The sequence below is a fragment of the Bos taurus genome, chromosome 10 (assembly GCF_002263795.3).
Source record: "Bos taurus isolate L1 Dominette 01449 registration number 42190680 breed Hereford chromosome 10, ARS-UCD2.0, whole genome shotgun sequence".
Classification (NCBI taxonomy): Eukaryota; Metazoa; Chordata; class Mammalia; order Artiodactyla; family Bovidae; genus Bos; species Bos taurus.
This window is the reverse complement of record NC_037337.1, coordinates 7,997,842-8,015,922: the sequence shown is the minus strand read 5'-3', so window position 1 is coordinate 8,015,922 and position 18,081 is coordinate 7,997,842.

Below are 18,081 nucleotides of genomic sequence, written 5' to 3'. Positions count from 1 at the left end.
AGGCATGACGGGGTAGAGACAGGCCCCCGAGGGAAAGCACAGTATCAAAGTGTGGTAAGTTTGAGGAACACTGTAGTAGAAACCAGCAGAATGTGAAGGAAAGGGGCCCGTGATAGAACTAGAAAAGTAGGCAAGATTCACCTATGAAAGGCATCTGTTTACCAAGAAAAGTGAATGTGAAAGTCGCTCAGTCGTGTCCGACTTTGTGACCCCATGGACTAAACAGTCCATGGAATTCTCCAGGCCAGAATACTGGAATGGGTTGCCTTTCCCTTCTCCAGGGGATCTTCCTGACCCAGGAATTGAACCGGGGTCTCCTGACTTACAGGCAGATTCTTTACCAACTGAACTATCAGGGAAACCATGAAAAAGACCTTGGATTTCATCCTAAGAGCATTGAAGGTCAAACCATCCTTTCTCGGCCTATCTTCACATCACTGAAATTGACGGGGTGGCCTCGCTGGCACCAAAATAAAAGACTAAATCGGGCAGGAGTTGTAGGAGGAGGGAAATGGGAGAAGGAGGAGTCACTCCTGCAAATGCTGCCCACAGAGGACCGTACCGCACCTCACAGCCCATCCCACTGTCTAATCACCAAGCGGTATGACCACGGCTCTCCCGCCTCAGCCCTGTCGTGTGCCTGTCTCCTTAGGGAATCACTGGCATGGATGCCTTCACCTGGCTCTTCAAGACATGTGGATGCCAGCTCTGCTCCAGCATAATCCCTTTTCAGAAAGGTAAGATAGGGCTGCATTTCTGTTAACATTCCTCCCAGTGATATGAGGTCCAACCACACCAAAGCCCTGCTTAAAAGCCTTGCAACATTTTTCCTTAAAAAATATTTTATTGTTTGACAGAAACAAAAAAATCTGAAAAGTTAAAAAAAGAAGAAAAAAAACCCCCAAATCCCAAAGATCATAAGCCTAAACAGTAGTTGGTTGCTAATGCCTGAAAATACTATCATTTGGATTTACTTCTTTGGGTCTAGCAAGCATGTGGGAAGCTGAGAGACCTCCTTTAAGGCTCCAACCTTTGACTCCCATCCAGACCCCTCGGTTTCACTGATGATGAGCTGAGTGATTGGGTGAGGCAACCCTCAGGGTCTCCCTTCCTCATGCCAGAGGGCTTCTAAAGCACCCCCCCGCCTCACCCAGCTCTGGTGGATGAGTTGAAGAAGACTAATTCCTCAGAGATAAGCGGAAAGAGTAAAAAAAAAAAAAAAAAAGGCGGAAAGAGTGGGGAGCAAGAGTCCAGAGCGGGGCAGCTCCAGGCTGTCTGTGGGACTAGAGGGCGGTGCCAAGGACAGACGACCACTCCAGAGAGGGCTTTAGTGTCTGCCTGGAGGAATCAGGTCTAATCACCAGGACTGAGAACCCAATTTTAAGAAGACTAACTGCTGACTTTCCTTGAATCTATTACAATATCCTCTTTAGATAAACTGGCAAAAAAAAAAAAAAAAAAGACATTCAGTCCCAGAATACAGTTGTTTCGCAATGCAATTTCGTAGACTAGTTGTTCCCTGTTCGCTTCCAGTCTACCACGAGCTCCACCCACCTCTTGTAGGGACTCATTCTTATAGTCTCATCTAAAGAAGAAATGCTTTGCTTTACTGATTACGCATGCTTACTAAGTTTACTGTAAAAAAAAAAAAAAAGACGGTATTGCCGTTTTGTATTAAACGAAGGGAGGGGAGAGAGAGAGAGGAAGGAAGGGGAAGAGGAAGAAAGAATCCAGATACCTGCTCTTAACAATTGGATCTACAGTCTTTCTAGTTAGAGCTATCTTTTCAAAAACCAGATTAGATTACACTGCCTAACTCTTTTTCTTCTTAGTTTTCCCCACTCATCAACATAGGAACATCTTCCCAAAGTCTAAATAGTCTTCCTTAGCACCATTTTTGGTTACTACAGATGGTTTCATCTTCTCAGTATACTCCTTTTTTAGCCTGTTATGGACTATCCATACTACTTTAAGTTTTTGTTACTGTGTTTTAAATAACAGATAAACATATTCTGATATGTACATTTTTTTTCTGCAGTCTCAGACTATTCCTTTAGGAAAAAATATTTTTAGAAATGGGTAGATCTGCTACATCAAAAAATTTTTGTTTATTTTAAAAGCTTTTAATGATTATCATGAAATTACCCTTCAGAAACAATGTATATAGTCCCATTAGCGGTGTATCTATGTCCATCCACATTTTCACCAGCAAAGGGTATAATTGTTTTTAAAAATCTCTACTAAATTTGATTATCCTGCCCTGATTTTAATATTTACTTACTCAAGGAGTAAAGTAGGGCTTTCCTGGCAGCTCAGTGGTAAAGAATCTGCCTGCCAGTACAGAAGACACGGGTTTGATCCGTGGTTCAGGAAGATGCCACATGCCTCAGAGCAACTAAGCCCGAGCACCACCACTACTGAGCCTGTGCCCTGGAGCCCAAGTACCGCAACTACTGAAGCGCAAGCACCCGGCAGCCCGTGCTCCTGAGCAAGAGAAGCCGCTGCGATGAGAAGCCTGTGCACCGAGCTAGAAAGCAGCGCCCGCTCCCCGCAACTAGAGAAAAGCCCTTACCGCGGGAAGACCCAGCACAGCCAACAATAAGCCAACAAATAAAATTATAAAACAGAAAAAGGAGCAATGTAGGGGAAAAGATTTTCCATGGAGCTGAAAAGAATCTAAGAAATGGGGAACTGCGATTCTGAAGCATAATCTAAGCACAGGATCAGTAAATATTTGCATACATTCTATGTATTAATAGATCTTTTTTTAGCAGAGTTACTTTACCATAATGGGTATACTGGCTGGAGTAGGAGACTTGCCTCAAAGTCCTTTGTGCTTCCTGGCCACAGAGTAGAAAGTAAGCAGATAGTGAGGTCTCTGTCTCAGGTTTCTCTCTTTTTTTATATATATATATATATTTTTTTTTAACTTTATTTTATTTTTAAACTTTACTCAGGTTTCTCTTATATGAAATAGCTGTTCAACGCACAGGGTGGTTGTGATAGTGAAATAAGAAAATGTGAGTAAAAGTCCTTTGGAAACCATGGCAGCACTAACCCTATGCCGGGGATTCTTACTGCTGCTATAGTTATTGCCACTGATCGTAAATAAATCATGTTGTTTTCAGACATCATCCCATAAGCCCTGGCCATCTAAAGGTTTTCTTGCTGCAACAAGGAAATGGCAACTCACTCCAGTAGTCTTGCCTGGGAAGTCCATGGATAGAGGAGCCTGGCAGGCTGCAGTCCGTGGGGTCTTTGCAACTACACCACCACTCTGCAAGCCAGCAGAGTGCAACCCATATCTTTGTCCTAGAGATGTGACAGACTATGTGGGTGAGCGGAAGAGACCTCAAAGCCACTTCCTAACAGCTCAGGGTCTCACAGCTTCCCAAAGTAACCAGGTGCCGAGACAGATGACCCTACAAAACCAGTCAGGGATGTCGGAGGAGGAACTGAGACTATCGTGCGTGCTCGATCAGGGAGGTGAAAGCTCACGGTAGCGCCACAGGCCAAGCTCCACCACCGGCTAAAGGTTAAGAAGCAGCTGTAGCCTTCAAGCAAGGCCAAGGCTGGAGGTCCCTATGCTTGGAAGAGGCTGCTACGAGGCTTCTCTTTGCCTGGAATCCTTGGCAAAACTGCAGAAAGCCCAACTGGGAAGCTGGTAAGGGAGAGGAAAGCGGTTTGGAGAGCAGAGGGTGTTTGAACTTCCTATGGAAAACAACTGAGGGACACGAGCCTAAAGAGATGAGTTTATTTCCTGTCAGTTTAAACACAGCTGGTGGGAATGTTAGAGAAGGAGGGCCTGGGAAATCTGGGGAAGAGGATGGCCATATTTCTCAGCTGCTCTGGGCAGCAGAAACTAGTTTGGTCCTGCTGTTTAACATTTGTGAGCTTCTCATTAGCATTTGGAGGAAATGCCAGCAGAACACCCACAGAGCCTTTAAAGCTGTGCTCTGCCTGCTGGGCCGAATGGGGGCGGGGAGCCTCCCTGCTCTGACGTCAGCCTGACTTCGACAATCCAGTTATCTCTTGGACACTAAGAAGGGGCTGAATCATTTCTAGCCCAGCTAAAGCCCTATGTCTAAAACGCCCCAAATTCTTAGCTACTTTTGTCATTGGTCCAATACAGAAAGCATAGTAATTTCGGAAAGAAAAAAAAATCATTGTAATAGGAAACATTGCATTATTACCTCACTTAATCCTCACTCTAGCTTATGAATTAGGAACTAGCACTGTCTTTTTGTTAGAAATAGCATGCTTCAGAAGCAGTTTCAGAAACAGATGCCAAACTCACATCACTAGAAACACACGTGTTACCAGAAGCTTTCCTGAGTTTTTGGCACTCTGATGAGAAATTAGGTGTTTATTTCTTAGGGGGAAGAAACAGGCCAATTTTTGGCTCTGGAGCCCAAAGGATGGCACATAGGTGTGTCCGTGGATTCAGGTTTTGGTTCTCAAAGAATCAAAGCCAGGCACTGCATGTGTAGCTGTCTTGTCCTGGTCCCCTGAGAGAGACGAAGTGGAGTGGACTAACATGGAGTTTAAAGCACAAAGAATCCCAGCTCTGTCCATCCAGACTGCTCTACCAACCCCAGTTATTTTGAAACGAAACTCACTTTACAAATGCAAATGACTCACCCTTTGGAGTTGGGGTTTTAGCATCTGACAAGCTAACTGTGGCTTTGAAGACCTTTGGGGAGCTGGGAAGACCTCCCAGGGTTGCTGTTGGAAGCCAAAGGAGACTGGGACTGTAGAAGGGTTTTTGGTAAAGTGTGAAGGAACATTCAGTTTTATAGTGAGAGTCCTGGGTCCTGAATACCTCGAAGCCCATTGAACTAGCCAATGTAAGAGATGAAGTTTTGCAAGGATTCTGTGTAAGGCCCAGGGCAGTATGCCAGTCTTGGCCTAGAGCTGCTGCTGTTCTTGAAATCGGATTTCCCATTTCTCCCTGTCCCCTCCTCCCCTACAGCACCACGCAGACTGGGGCCATTCTGGGCCAGACTGAGTTAGCCACCACGCTGCAGCTGTACTGGTAAAGAGAAAACACACCTGAGGCAACAGTAAAGCCATGTGAAGGCCCCTGAGGCGATGCGAGGGGAGGGATGGAGGAGCCCACCAGGGAGGAAGCTGGGAGAGGCGAGCAGAACCAAAGCCCAGTAGAAGCCCGATGCAAATTGCTGACTGCTTCATGCCCAGCAGGCTCCCCAGACAGCCCTCAAGGCTGGTTTATCAGATGCTAAAATCCCTCCTTCCAAGATAAGTCATTTGCATTTCCAGAAGCAGTTTTATTTCTGAATAACCGAGCTAGATAAAATAACTGAGAGGCAGCAGGTCCTCGCTGGTTAAGAGCTAGGACTTCTGGGCAAAACTGCCTGGGTTTGAACCTTGACTTCACCTCTTGTAAGCTGTGTGACCTTGAGCGGATAATTAACCTCTCTGTGCCTGTAAAGTAGGACTAACAGTAATAGCACTGGGTTTTGCACAAACCATGGGAGTTAATCTTTGTCACATACTTAGCACAGGTCCTGGCACATAGTGTCCTTAACGTTTTAAAAATAGATACATTTAAAATTTTTTTATTTTTTGGCCTCTCTGAGCTGCCTGCAGGATCTCAGTTTTCCGACCAGAGATCGAACCCCTGCCTGCTGCAGTGGGGTCCTAACCACTGGACCACCAAGGAATTCCCAAAATAGATAATATTTTATGAATGCATCTCCCTCACTAGATGAGAGTAAGGGCCCTGTCTTGATTTGTTTATTGTACATCAGTGTTTAGCATGTGTGTGCACTCAGTCATGTCCAACTCTTTGCAACCCCGTAGACTATAGCTCACCAGGCTCCTCTGTCCATGGGATTCTCCAGGCGAGTATACTGGAGCAGATTGCCATTTCCTCCTCCAGAGGACCTCCCCCACCCATGGATCGAACCTGCGTCTCCTGAATTGGCAGGTGGATTCTTTACCGCTGAGCCACCTGGCTTAGCACAGCCTATAATAAACTGTCAACTCTAGATAAAGTGGTTTAGTTGTTAAGTCACGTCCGACTCTTGCGGCCCCATGGACTGTAGCCCACCAGGCTCCCCGTCTATGGCATCCTCCAGGCAACAATACTGGAGTGGGTTTGTCATTTCCTTCTCCAGGGGATCTTTCCCACCCAGGAATCGAACCTGGGTCTCCTGCGTTGGAGGTAGATTCGTTACCAACTGAGCTACAAGGGAATCCCCTCTAGATAAAGGGACCCTCTCAAACCCTTCCTAGACTCCCCACTACAAAGAAGTAGGGCCGAAGCTCTGGCTCTGCCCACAGAAGTAATAAAAGGCACAGCTGCTAGCAGTTGAAGAAACCAAAGTGACCCCAGGAGCTATGCCGTGACACAGTTCCGTGTTCTCAGACCCCCGCACTTCTCCTTATCTTTACCGCACAGGATGTGGGGCCCAGAACCTCTTTACCTGGAGGAAGTGCTTGGTCTCTGAGTCAGGAGCGTCTGCCCAGGTTCAGGTGTGGGCCGAGTGTCCTTGGTCTGCCACACTCCTCCAAGGAAAAACAGGCCCAGACAGCTCTGCAGCCTGTGGGCAGAGGGCCAGCCTCCTTCCCCTGCTCTCCAGGGACCTGGTCCTTCTGCGGAGACGTGGGCTGCACGCACATGTAACAGAGAGCTGGCTCCAGTCTATTTTCTCCCTGAAATTGTCAACATTTCCCCCTCAGCTCACAAGGTAATCGATCTTTGCAGGACTCTCTAATGGAGACCTCTAGTTGGGGCCAAAGTAAAGTGATGTCCCACAGACTCCAAGTCACCTATGTCGTATGTAGCACCGAGAGAGAACAAATACCAACAGTGAAACACTCCATTGATTCTAAGACACAGTCCAAGCTCATAGAGGCTTCAGTGTGAAAAAGTTGCGTCTTAGAATTGGTGAAAATAGGGCACTGTTGCTACGTACAAACAGCAAGAAGAGAAGAGAAGCACCGGAAGGGAACATTCTCATGGTCCACCAGCGAGTCTACCCGCCATGTCTCTGTGTTCCTCCTTTGGCAACGCGCTGCCCGTGCCCCCATCTACATCAACCCTGCACCCATGCCTGGGTGCCATCCCCTCTCAACAGCGTAAGGACCCAACACCCCCGCAACCCCTGCTCCTCTCCTCTGCATGGTTGGTTTTTCGTCTCTACTCGTGCGTTTCCACGCCCCAAAGCCATGAAATCATGTCTTCCTTCTGGATCTCTCTCCAATTCCTTTCTTGGCTGCACTTTATACAAAATTCCTTAGAAGAGATGGGTACTCTTGTTACCTGTCCTCTCCTCCCACGTGTTTCTTTGAACCCTGATGGGAACACCAGGCTTCCATCCCCCTTGCTCCATCTGAAGTTTCTAGCCAGGTCCTCAGTGATCATCCATGGCCAAACCCAAGGGTTGACACCAGACCTTAGACTCCTCCCCTCTCAGCAGTAACTGGCTTCCAGGATACCATCCTTTCCCTGTTCTCCCCCCAGCTTCCTGTCCTCCTCCATACTCTGGCAGTCCCTGGGGACCACGCCTCTTCTCTATCTGACCTCACTCCCCGGTGATCTCACCCAGTCCCGTGGCTTTAATTACCATCCTCACTTTACTAACTACGGTCTGCAGCTCTGGCCCCTCTCCTGAACTCAGGGATTCTATATCCTGATAGGTGTCTCAAACTAATAATGTCCAAAACCAAACTTCAGAATCCTAACCTCAAGAAGTCTTCCCCATCTTAATAAATAGTTCTTTCCAGTTACTCTGGCCTAACACCTTAGAATTTCAAATCATCCTTGGTTTACTCATCCAATCCATGGATAAGTTCTTTTGGATTTCAAAATCCCCAGAATAAGATCGCATCTCACCGTCTCCACTTGCTCTTACCCCAGCCCACATCCCCACGCTCTATCACTTGGACTGTCACAGGAGTGGCCTATTGGTTTCCCTCTGTCCACGCCTTCTCCTGCGTTCCATCCCCCACGCAAAAGCCAGAGTGATCCTTTAGAAGGACGCCAAACCTTGAACTGTCCTTGCTCGAATTCTCCTATCTCAGGCAGAGGAAAACTCCTCCGCAGACTCTGGCTCCTGGCCCCTCGGGGCTCCCCTCTCTCCACTCTTCCCTCTCTTAGTTGGTTCCAGCCGTACTGGCCTTCTTGCTATTTTGAGAATACACTAACCACTCTCACACTTCAGTTTCTTCCTCCCACACCATGACTGAGTTACATACTCACCGCCTCACCCCCGAGGTCTGGGCTCCATGGTCATGTTGTTAGTGTGGCCTCCTTGACTGTCCCCCACACAATGGCCCACCCCACACCACCCCCACCCCCCGCCCTTTCTTTTCCTTTCCGTGTCACAGCCTCACATATACATCTAGGTGTTGTTTTTGCCTCTGACTGTGGCCCCCACTTGAATGTAAGCTCCATGATGTCAGGGATTTTGTTCACCACTGTATCCTCAGCACCTCGGAGGCTGCCTGGCACATGGAGATGCTCCAAGACTTATGGGGTGACTCCTGAAGTGGAAGAACACTTTATGCAGAAATGTTAGGAGCATGACTATTTTTCCTACTTTTTTCTATAGCTTGGTTACTAGGAGTTAAGAGAAAAGTGAACACATAAGTGTTTCCTGGAAGTTGCCTGAAAACACGGAAAACAGCTGCCGCGTTAATCGTAACCAAAGGATCTTGTCTGAAAGTGTCTGTTCGAGGGCCTGAGTGTGTGCAACAGAGCAGTCTGGCCAGGCTTGGGCGGGGGTTGCGGGGGGCAGTCGCTGAAATGACCCAGAGGACCTCTGTGGCCACGGGTCTTCCCACCCTCCCTCCCCACCCTCACCTCCTTGCCCTCTGGGTCTCACTGCCTTCAGGGGCCTGACCATCCTTGCTCAGCTTCTCTCCCATTTCCCCACCAGGCCTCCCTCTGCGTACTGTACCCTTGGCTTTTTACCTGACCCTTCTTAGGCCATTTATCAGGTTTTGGTGCCCCATCTGTCTGTCTGTCCCCTCCCTAACAAAACCCCTACCGTAACCAAGACTGAAGTATTTGAAGGCTTAAGTTATGTGGGTGTGTTTGTGTGTTTGTTTTAATTTGACTGCACTGGGTCTTGGTTGCGGCATGTGGGAGCCAGGTCCCTGACCAGGGATTGAACCCGGGCCCCCTGCATTGGGAGCATGGCGTCTTAACCGCTGGACCACCAGGCAAGTCCCTTGGAGTTGTGTCTTACTTAGCTTTGTAGCCCTAACACCTATCACAGTGCCTGGCATATGGAAGGTGCTCCAGAAATGTTTACTGAGTGACTGACTGAACTCGCCATTGTTGACAGCCTGGCTTTTTCACAATTTCCTGGAGACAGGCTGGGCTTACTCAGGGCAAAGCTTTCCTCATGCCACTCTCTCCAACCAGCATTCCCTACCCCTCATTTCTACACACACACACAGAGCTATCCTTTGATAGCTCTTAGTGAAATAGAATATTTCAGCTCTGAAAGCATGTTTTGCTTATTTGCAACATTCTAATACAGACTTAACAGTTGATAAAGTTGGTAGTTGATTTATCAGTTTCATCAAATACCGTTTTCTTCACGAGGCCTTTCTCTACATTCCAAGCAATGCGCATCCATCCCCTGCCAGCGATGTGCTGCGTGGAGGGTTGGTTTCAGGGAGAGGCTGTCAAGCACTGCATGTTGTCATGAGGTGGTGTGTAAGGGCTAGGGTCACGCTTTGTGGTTCAAATCCAGGTTTCCTGCTTTCGAGCTGCCTGGCCTTGGCCCAGTGACTTTCTGTCTGAGCATTTGTTCCCTTATCTATAAAACAGAGATAATAATAACCTCCTGTTGGGGGGTTGTTGGGGACAACAGAGGGCTGTTGGGGACATTCAATGAAAGCACATAGGTCATGATCAATGAATGATTGGGAAGATCCCCTGAAGAAGGGGAAGGTGACCCACTCCAGTATTGTGGCCTGGAGAATTCCATGGACTGTATAGTCCGTGGGGTCACTAAGAGTCAGACACGACTAAGCGTCTTCCATCATCATCACTATTATCTCACCATTTAAGCCTTTGAAATGACTGACTACTTTACATGATATTGTGTTTTGTGATACTGTGTTGTATCTTTTTTTGGCCACCCTGCAGGGCATGTGTTCCCTATCCAGAAACTGAACTTGCATCTCCTGCATTGGAAGGCGGTCTTAACCACTGGACCACCAGGGAAATCCCTGGGATATATTTCTAATTCTGTCATATATATAAATTCTCTCTTAAATGACAGTTCAAGTTCCTGGAAGGCATGGATCATGAACAAATAGGAGGCCTAAAATGACCAGAGAGGAATCTACTGGTTTTAATAGCATGAATCAGTTCCTGGCTCCCAGGACTATATCTTTTTAACTAGTTGCCATATCATTTTCTCAGACTTGGGTTAAGGAAGAGGGGCAGACATTTCACATATGGTCACATAAATAATTCTTTTAAAAAAGTATTTGTAAGTCACCATGGCGGGTGGGAGTGTGTTGTGTGGGGGAGTAGAGAGGAAACTTTTGGCTCAGAGCTGCAGCTCTTTTCCTAATCAGCAGGAATGATTAATTGGAAGCAATGCTACATAGGGCATGAAAGTTAAAGTCGCTCAGTCATGTCCAACTCTTTGTGACCCCACGGACTGTAGTCTGCCAGGCTCCTATGTCCATGGAATTCTCCAGGCCAGAATACTGGAATGGGTAGCTGTTCCCTTCTTCAGGGGATCTTCCCGTCCTGGGGATCGAACCAGGTCTCCTGCGTTGCGGGCAGATTCTTTACCATCTGAGCCACCAGAGAAGCCCAAGAATACTGTAGTGGGTAGAAGATCCTCTAGCAGAGGATCTTCCTGACCCAGGAATTGAACCATTGCATTGCACTGCAGGAGAATTCTTTACCAGCTGAGCTACCAGGGAAGCCCCAGGCTTACATAAAGGCTGGGCCCTGATTCTCCATGTTGGTTCTGCCTTTGCTGACTGTGTTACTTCAGGTAAGTTATTTGCTCAGACAGTAAACAATCTGCCTGCAATGCAGGAGACTCAGGTTCGATCCCTGGGTTGGGAAGATCTCTTGGAGAAGGAAATGGCAACCCACTCCAATATTCTTGCCTGGAGAATTCCATGGACGGAGGAGCCCGGTGGGCTACAGCCCATGGGGTTGCGGAGTCAGACACAACTGAGCAACTAACCCTTTCACTTCCATTCCTTATTTGCAGAGTAAAGTTTGGTCACCAAAAATTGACCCAGAGGGTCTGTGTGGCCAAGGATACTCTCTCCTTCCCCCCTACCCCTACCTCCTTGCCCACATAGGGCTATGGTAAGAACTAAATGTTGAATGCCAGACACGCAGTTAAGGGCTCAATATGTGGTTATTATTTTTGTGACAACTTCTTTGTTCATTTGCTCCAGTTCTGGGGCAGGTCTTAGAGTCGGCCACCAGTGGGTGTGTTTTAAATACCTCCAGGACAAAGAAGGGCCCTGTTGAGTGTTGCAAAGGTGACAGAAGCTGCCTGGTGCCAGGAGCTTCCCCTGCCCCGAGCAAGTGCCCAGACATCCTGACTACTCCTCTGTTGCCGAGTAGCTGGGCCACCAGGAAAAGCCAAAGTTCTGATTCCTATTATTTTATTTGCCTTTCTCAAACTAATCTGGCATGAGAATCAGAATTTTAGAGCAGCAAGAGCTCTTGGGGCAGGATCTCTGAGAGGCGGTAAAGGCACAGGTGTTGGGGTCAGACTGTGCTAAGTTGAGGACACAACACTGACGCCTACCAGCAGGGTAACCTGAGGCAGTGACCCAAGCTATCTGGCTCCAGCTGCTCAGAGTGGGAGCTTGTCAGACACACACAAGCTCAGAGCTGCTGAATCGGGACCTGAATTCAAGATCCACAGGCAGTTCATAGAACTTTAAGGTTTGCAAAGCTAGGATCCAACCCCTTACTCTTCTCATCTGTAAGACTGGGTGAATGGTCAAATGAGAAATGAATACCTTAGCACAGTGCCTGTCTGAGGTACTAACTATCTTGCTTTTTTCCACAGCTCTCACCTTCCCTTTTATACCACGCATCTTGCTGGTTTATAATTGCCTGGCTAGCTGTCTCCTTCATCAAAATGGGGACTTTAAAGCAGGGACTATATTTATTATGTTCACTGCTGTATGCTCAATGCCTGTCATGGAGTAAGAGCCACCTTGTGACTGATTGACCGACCGAATGAATGAATGAGTAAAGTCCAGGACTGTCTCCTGCCAATTCTCTGAGACACACCCCAAGTCGGGCACATTGCTTTACGCAGTACACTCAATGACAACAAGTCAGTGACCCATTCCAACCTCCTCATTTTATAGATGGAGAAATTGAGCTTGTCAGATGCTGGTTAAGCAATTTGCCTAAGGCACCCACATCTGTATATTATTCATCTCTGGTCACTAGCAAGTACAGTCTTCTTTGGGACATCTTTATTTTAAACATCTCCCATATGTGACAGCGGTCAAGACGACTATCCTCATTTGGAGATGACTGCCTTCTTTTGTTCAGTTCAGTTCAGTTGCTCAGTCGTGTCCAGCTCTTTGCGACCCCATGGACTGCAGCACGCCAGGCTTCCTTGTCCATCACCAACTCCCAGAGCCTACTCAAACTCATGTCTGTCAAGTCAGTGATGCCATCCAACCATCTCATCCTCTGTTGTCCCCTTCTCCTCCCGCCTTCAATCTTTCCCAGCATCAGGGTCTTTTCTAATGAGTCAGATATTCGCATCAGGTGGCCAAAGTATTGGAGTTCCAGCTTCAGCATCAGTCCTTCCAATGAATATTCAGGACTGATTTCCTTTAGGATGGACTGGTTGGATCTCCTTGCAGTCCAAGGGACTTTCAAGAGTCTTCTCCAACACCACAGTTCAAAAGCATCAATTCTTCGTTTGTTAGAACTAACATATTTAGAACTAGTCCACTTGCTAGACAGGTTGCTTTCCATGGCTAAGAGAGGGATTTTGTTAGTGCTGCCTACTTATTTATTTTATATGTATTTATTCTGGACATATATGTATATCTTCCTGTCTAGTGGAACAATATTTCTATCATTACTGTTTACTATTTCTTTCTCTTTTTTTGGTCAGGCTGCACCACTTCTGGGATCTTAGTTCCCTGACCAGGGGTTGAACCTGGGCCCCCAACAGTGGGAGCACACACACCCATGCACACACTGCTGCTGCTAAGTTGCTTCAGTCGTGTCCGACTCTGTGCGACCCCATAGATGGCAGCCCACCAGGCTCCCCCGTCCCTGGGATTCTCCAGGCAAGAACACTGGAGTGGATTGCCATTTCCTTCTCCAATGCATGAAAGTGAAAAGTGAGAGTGAAGTCACTCAGTCATGTCCGACCCTCAGTGACCCCATGGACTGCAGCCTACCAGGCTCCTCCGTCCATGGGATTTTCCAGGCAAGAGTACTGGAGTGAGGTGCCATTGCCTTCTCCCATGTACACACTACCTTGGCCTAATACTGTAGAACAGTATTAATTCACCCACTAACCCACAAAGTAAGGAAAACTCTACAACCAATAGTGCTAATACTGGCAAGCCACTGCCCACCCCACCTTGAAGTGTGGCTCTTCTGCTCGCCTGTTATACACCAGGTATTTATGAGATCTCTATTTTGCCACTGTGTTATTGAATGCAGTTATTGATTTTCTTACATTGTCCTTCTAAATGAAAAATAAAGCAGTTCCTTGATTTTTTTCAGTTTTTTTTTTTTTTTCCCCCATTCACTAGGGCATCCAGGCAGAGGAGAATAAAATATGCTGGGGGGAGGGGGGCTAAGAAGGGAAATTTCAGGGCAAGGGAAGGAAGAGGCAGATGGGAAAGAGGAAGAAGACAGGTGGGAATGAAGAAGAAGAGGAAGTTGAGAACGCAGGGAAAAGGCAATGAATGTGAAATGTGTAAGATGATTTTTATACAATTATTTAACCACGTACAGTATACATAAAAAGGCCTGGAAGGAAACACACAGTATGATAACTGTAGATCGCCACGCTTACCTGCTGTGTGACATGCAGTGCTGGAGGGTGGGCATGATGCCCCCGCCACGTCAGCTCATGGATGACTTGCTTTGGCCCATGGAGTGTGAGTGGCAGTTCCACTAGGAACTGAAGACCTCCAGAGGCATCAGGTTTTCCTGCTCAGCCTCTTGAATTCTTGTGATCTTCCATGGGGAAAAAATTCCTCCTGGTAGGTGCTAGTCTGAGGACCATGAGGAAACATGCAGGTGATGAGACTTAAACCAACTCAGCCTGAACCCAAGCCCAACTCAGCCCAGCTGAACACTCAGAGCCTCCATGGACCCAGGAACGAGAACACTAATGTTGTCAGCTGTTGAGAGAGCGAAGTTGGTTTTGTGTGGCAAAGACAGATTCATTCTGGTCATCTCTAAATGATGGCATAGTTGATGGCTATTTTCTTCCTTATGCTTTTCCATGTTTTCCAAGTATATTTGAGTCAGCTTGCTTTACTTTTAGAGGAAAAGAATAAATACATAAAGAAACATGCATTTCCTACTACATCCTGCATCATTATAATACAAGATCAAACTTATCTGAACTGTACCCACAAAGAACATAATTAATGACTGTTAAGGCAACTTTAAAAGTGTTAGTATGCTAATTCACATGTGTTTTCTCTCACATTCCTCTGCACAGTTAACAACGAAGTTCCTATTTCCATTGCCTTAGCATATATTTTTGAAAAAGCAGTTATTTCTGAGGCTGTATTTTAGGATCTGATTATATCATACAAAGGGTTTCCCTGATGCCTCAGACAGTAAAGAATCCACCTGCAATGTGGGAGACCTGGGTTCAGTCCCTGGGTTGGGAAGATCCCCTGGAGAAGGGAATGGCTACCCACTCCAGTATTCTGGCCTGGAGAATTCCATGGACAGAGGAGTCTGGAGGGCTACAGTCTGTGGGGTCATAGAGTCAGACATGACTGAGTGACTTTCACTTTTTCATATCTCACACAAAGGCAAGCTCAGGAGCTTGCGAGATCTTATTCAGTTTAAGAGAGTTAACACAAAGCTAATTCTCTGTCAAGCGTTGACGCCTTAGAACTAACCCTTTCCTCTTCCATTGTTCTTGGGTCAGGATAACTCTTTGCTTTATTGACTTTTCTCATTCATTGTGGGGAGTAGGGAGGTGAGAATAAAAGGGGCAAGAAGACTTCCTTGGTGGTCCAGTGTTTAAGTCTCCGCGGTTTGACTGCAGGGGAAGCAGGTTCAATCCCTGGTCGGGCAACTAAGATTCTGCTTGCCAAGCGGTGTGGTCAAAAAATTTAAAAAATACATAAAAGCCACTGCTTTATAAGTGGCTTTTAAAGAAATAAATGAAGGGGCAGGAAAGGAACCTCAAAGAATGCATGGATGGGAAAAAGGAAGAAGATTGATGAGGAGGAAGAAAATGGACCAGGAAGAGGGAAGTGATGAAAGGGGAGAGGTGGGGAAATGAGGTAGCGGGTGAAACAGGAGAGGCCGGGGCCGCCGGACAAGGACTAGTCCAAGTGGCTTCAGAGACGTGCTGTCACTCGGCTCCTCACTGTTACACCTGTCATTACTACCTATGTTTGCTCTAAGTGCCACAAAGCCAAACTCCCCGCAACCTTACAGTCCTCCCCAGCTCAACGCTCCCCTCTCTCCTCCACTAACTCACCTCTGCCTCCCCCATCCTGGCTCCCTCACTCCGTGTCTGCCTTCCTGTGTTCTCCGTCACTTTGTTCTCCTTCCAAAATTCTCTCCAGCTCCTCGTGGTCCCTCCAAATCCTGGCCATCCTTTGAGGACCCATGCAAGCCTCCTGTTCCCTAAAGCGTTCACAGCTCACCCCTCTCTGAACTGTGGCCCCGGTCTCTCCCTGAGCTCCAGCCTCATAAATCTCATCATGGTGTCTAGTAGTATCCCCAAATGTGTCTGACTCTTCCAAACCCTACCTTAGGATGTAAGCTCAGTGAGGCAGAGGTAGGGTTTGGTTTGTTCACTGCTGTGTCCCAGTGCCCAGAGGAGTGCTTGGCACCAAACAGGCACTCGATAGCTATTAGTTGAATGTATCCCAATGTTCACAGCAGCATTATTTACAACAGCCAAGATATGGAAGCATCCTAAGTGTCCCTCAACAGATGAATAGATAAGGAACAATGGAGTACTACTACTCAGCCATAAAAAAGAACAAAATTTTGCCATTTATAGCATGGATGGACTCAAAGGGCATTATACTAAGTGAAATAAGTCAGAGAAAGACAAATACTGTATGATTTCACTTATATGTGGAATCTCAAAAATACAACAAACCAATGAATTTAACAAAAAAGAAGCAGACTCAGATATAGAGAGCAAATCAGTGGTTACCAGTGCTGCGAGGGGAGGGGAGGGGGCTACATAGGGGCAGGGCAGTGGCAGATACAGACTACTGGGTATAAGATGGGCTCAAGGATGTACCATACAACACAGGGAAGATAGCCAATATTTTGCAATAACTGTAAATGGAAAGGAACCTGTAAAAATTATATAAAAATGTTTAAGAGTAAACATAACTATTCATTTCAAACCAGTCAATACTAAAGGAATATTCATTGGAAGGACTGATGCTGAAGCTGAAGCTCTGATACTTTGGCCACCTGATGAGGAGAGCTGACTCATTGGAAAAGACCCCGATGCTGGGAAAGATTGAAGGCCAAAGGAGAAGCGGGTAGCAGAGGATGAGATGGTGAGATAGCTTCACCAACTCAATGGATATGAATTTGAGCAAAGTCCGGAAAATAGTAAAGGACAAAGGAGCCTGGTGTGCTGCAGTCCATGGAGTCGCAAAGAGTCACGACTCAAAAAAAGGGTCTCACAAAGACACGACTTAGTGACTGAATAACAAAAACAATTAACTGAAAAAAATGAATGAACTCCTATAGTAGCAACAGCCAGGAGGACACAATTCACTTGCATTGCATTGCCTACTGATGTTGCTTGGCTGTCTAATTTTCCCAGCTGGACTGCAAAAATCCTTTAGGATCAGGAGCCCCATGCATGTGTATTCCTCTGGGCTTTAGCACAAAGCTGTGCACATAGGTGATTTATTCACATTCCCACAACAGAACAAGCCCATGTCTAAAGCCACCTTTCTCAAAGCCTGGGAACCACATGCTAACTCACGCAAAGAATACATTTGCTCCTATCCACAGACTCTTAAGTACGTGTGCTTGAGCCCTGTATCAAATCAGTATAATACATTTTCCTGTGTTTCATTCTCATTATTCTTTAATGGGGCATGTTTTATCTACACATCTGATTAGAAGCAGGCTCAGAGTCCTTTCTGACTCTGTTCCCCCCTGCAGTGGTCTGCCAGCACCACCTGAGCACCCAGAAGAAGCTCAAGGCAGGCCAACCTTGATTAGAGACAAAGGCCTTGCAGGGCTTGAGACCTGTTGCCCTGCAAGTCCCTGCGAGGCTGACAGCAGGGCTTCTGATTGGCTGCCAGTGACGTCACACTCCTGGCACCCTTTCTCCCCAGATGTACATCTGCTTTATCTTAGTGCCCCTTTCACAATAGCAACAAGACACAACAGGAAGCAAACGTCTAGAGCCGGTCCATCCGCGCCAGGCTCAGGGTTTCTCACGGCATCGCTCTGACAAAAAGGTCGCTCCACGTCAGTTCTGTGGGCTTTCCCACCAGAGTAATCGCTGTGGGTGGGGTGGACTTTGTGTTCTGTCTTATTTGCTGTCTATATGGAGCTGCTATTGAAATGACTAACAGTCACGTCATTGCTGCTTTAGGAAGCAATTATCTGAAAACAAATTCATTTCCTGAGTCATCCAGTTTATTTAGCCTGCATTCCTCGCTTTCTTTTCAAAAACTTATCTCAGGAGGAAAGACATTCAAACTTCTTATAGTACCTGCTGCTCCTTTGTCAGGAGATTATGTAGCTTATTTAGATGGATTCACAGAGGTATTATGTTTGCCCATATTACTCGGTCTGTTCCATTCTAATCCTGAATTTATCAATATTTTCAAAAGACAAATGCCTTTCAGGGTTAATTCCTTTGCCTTTCACACCTT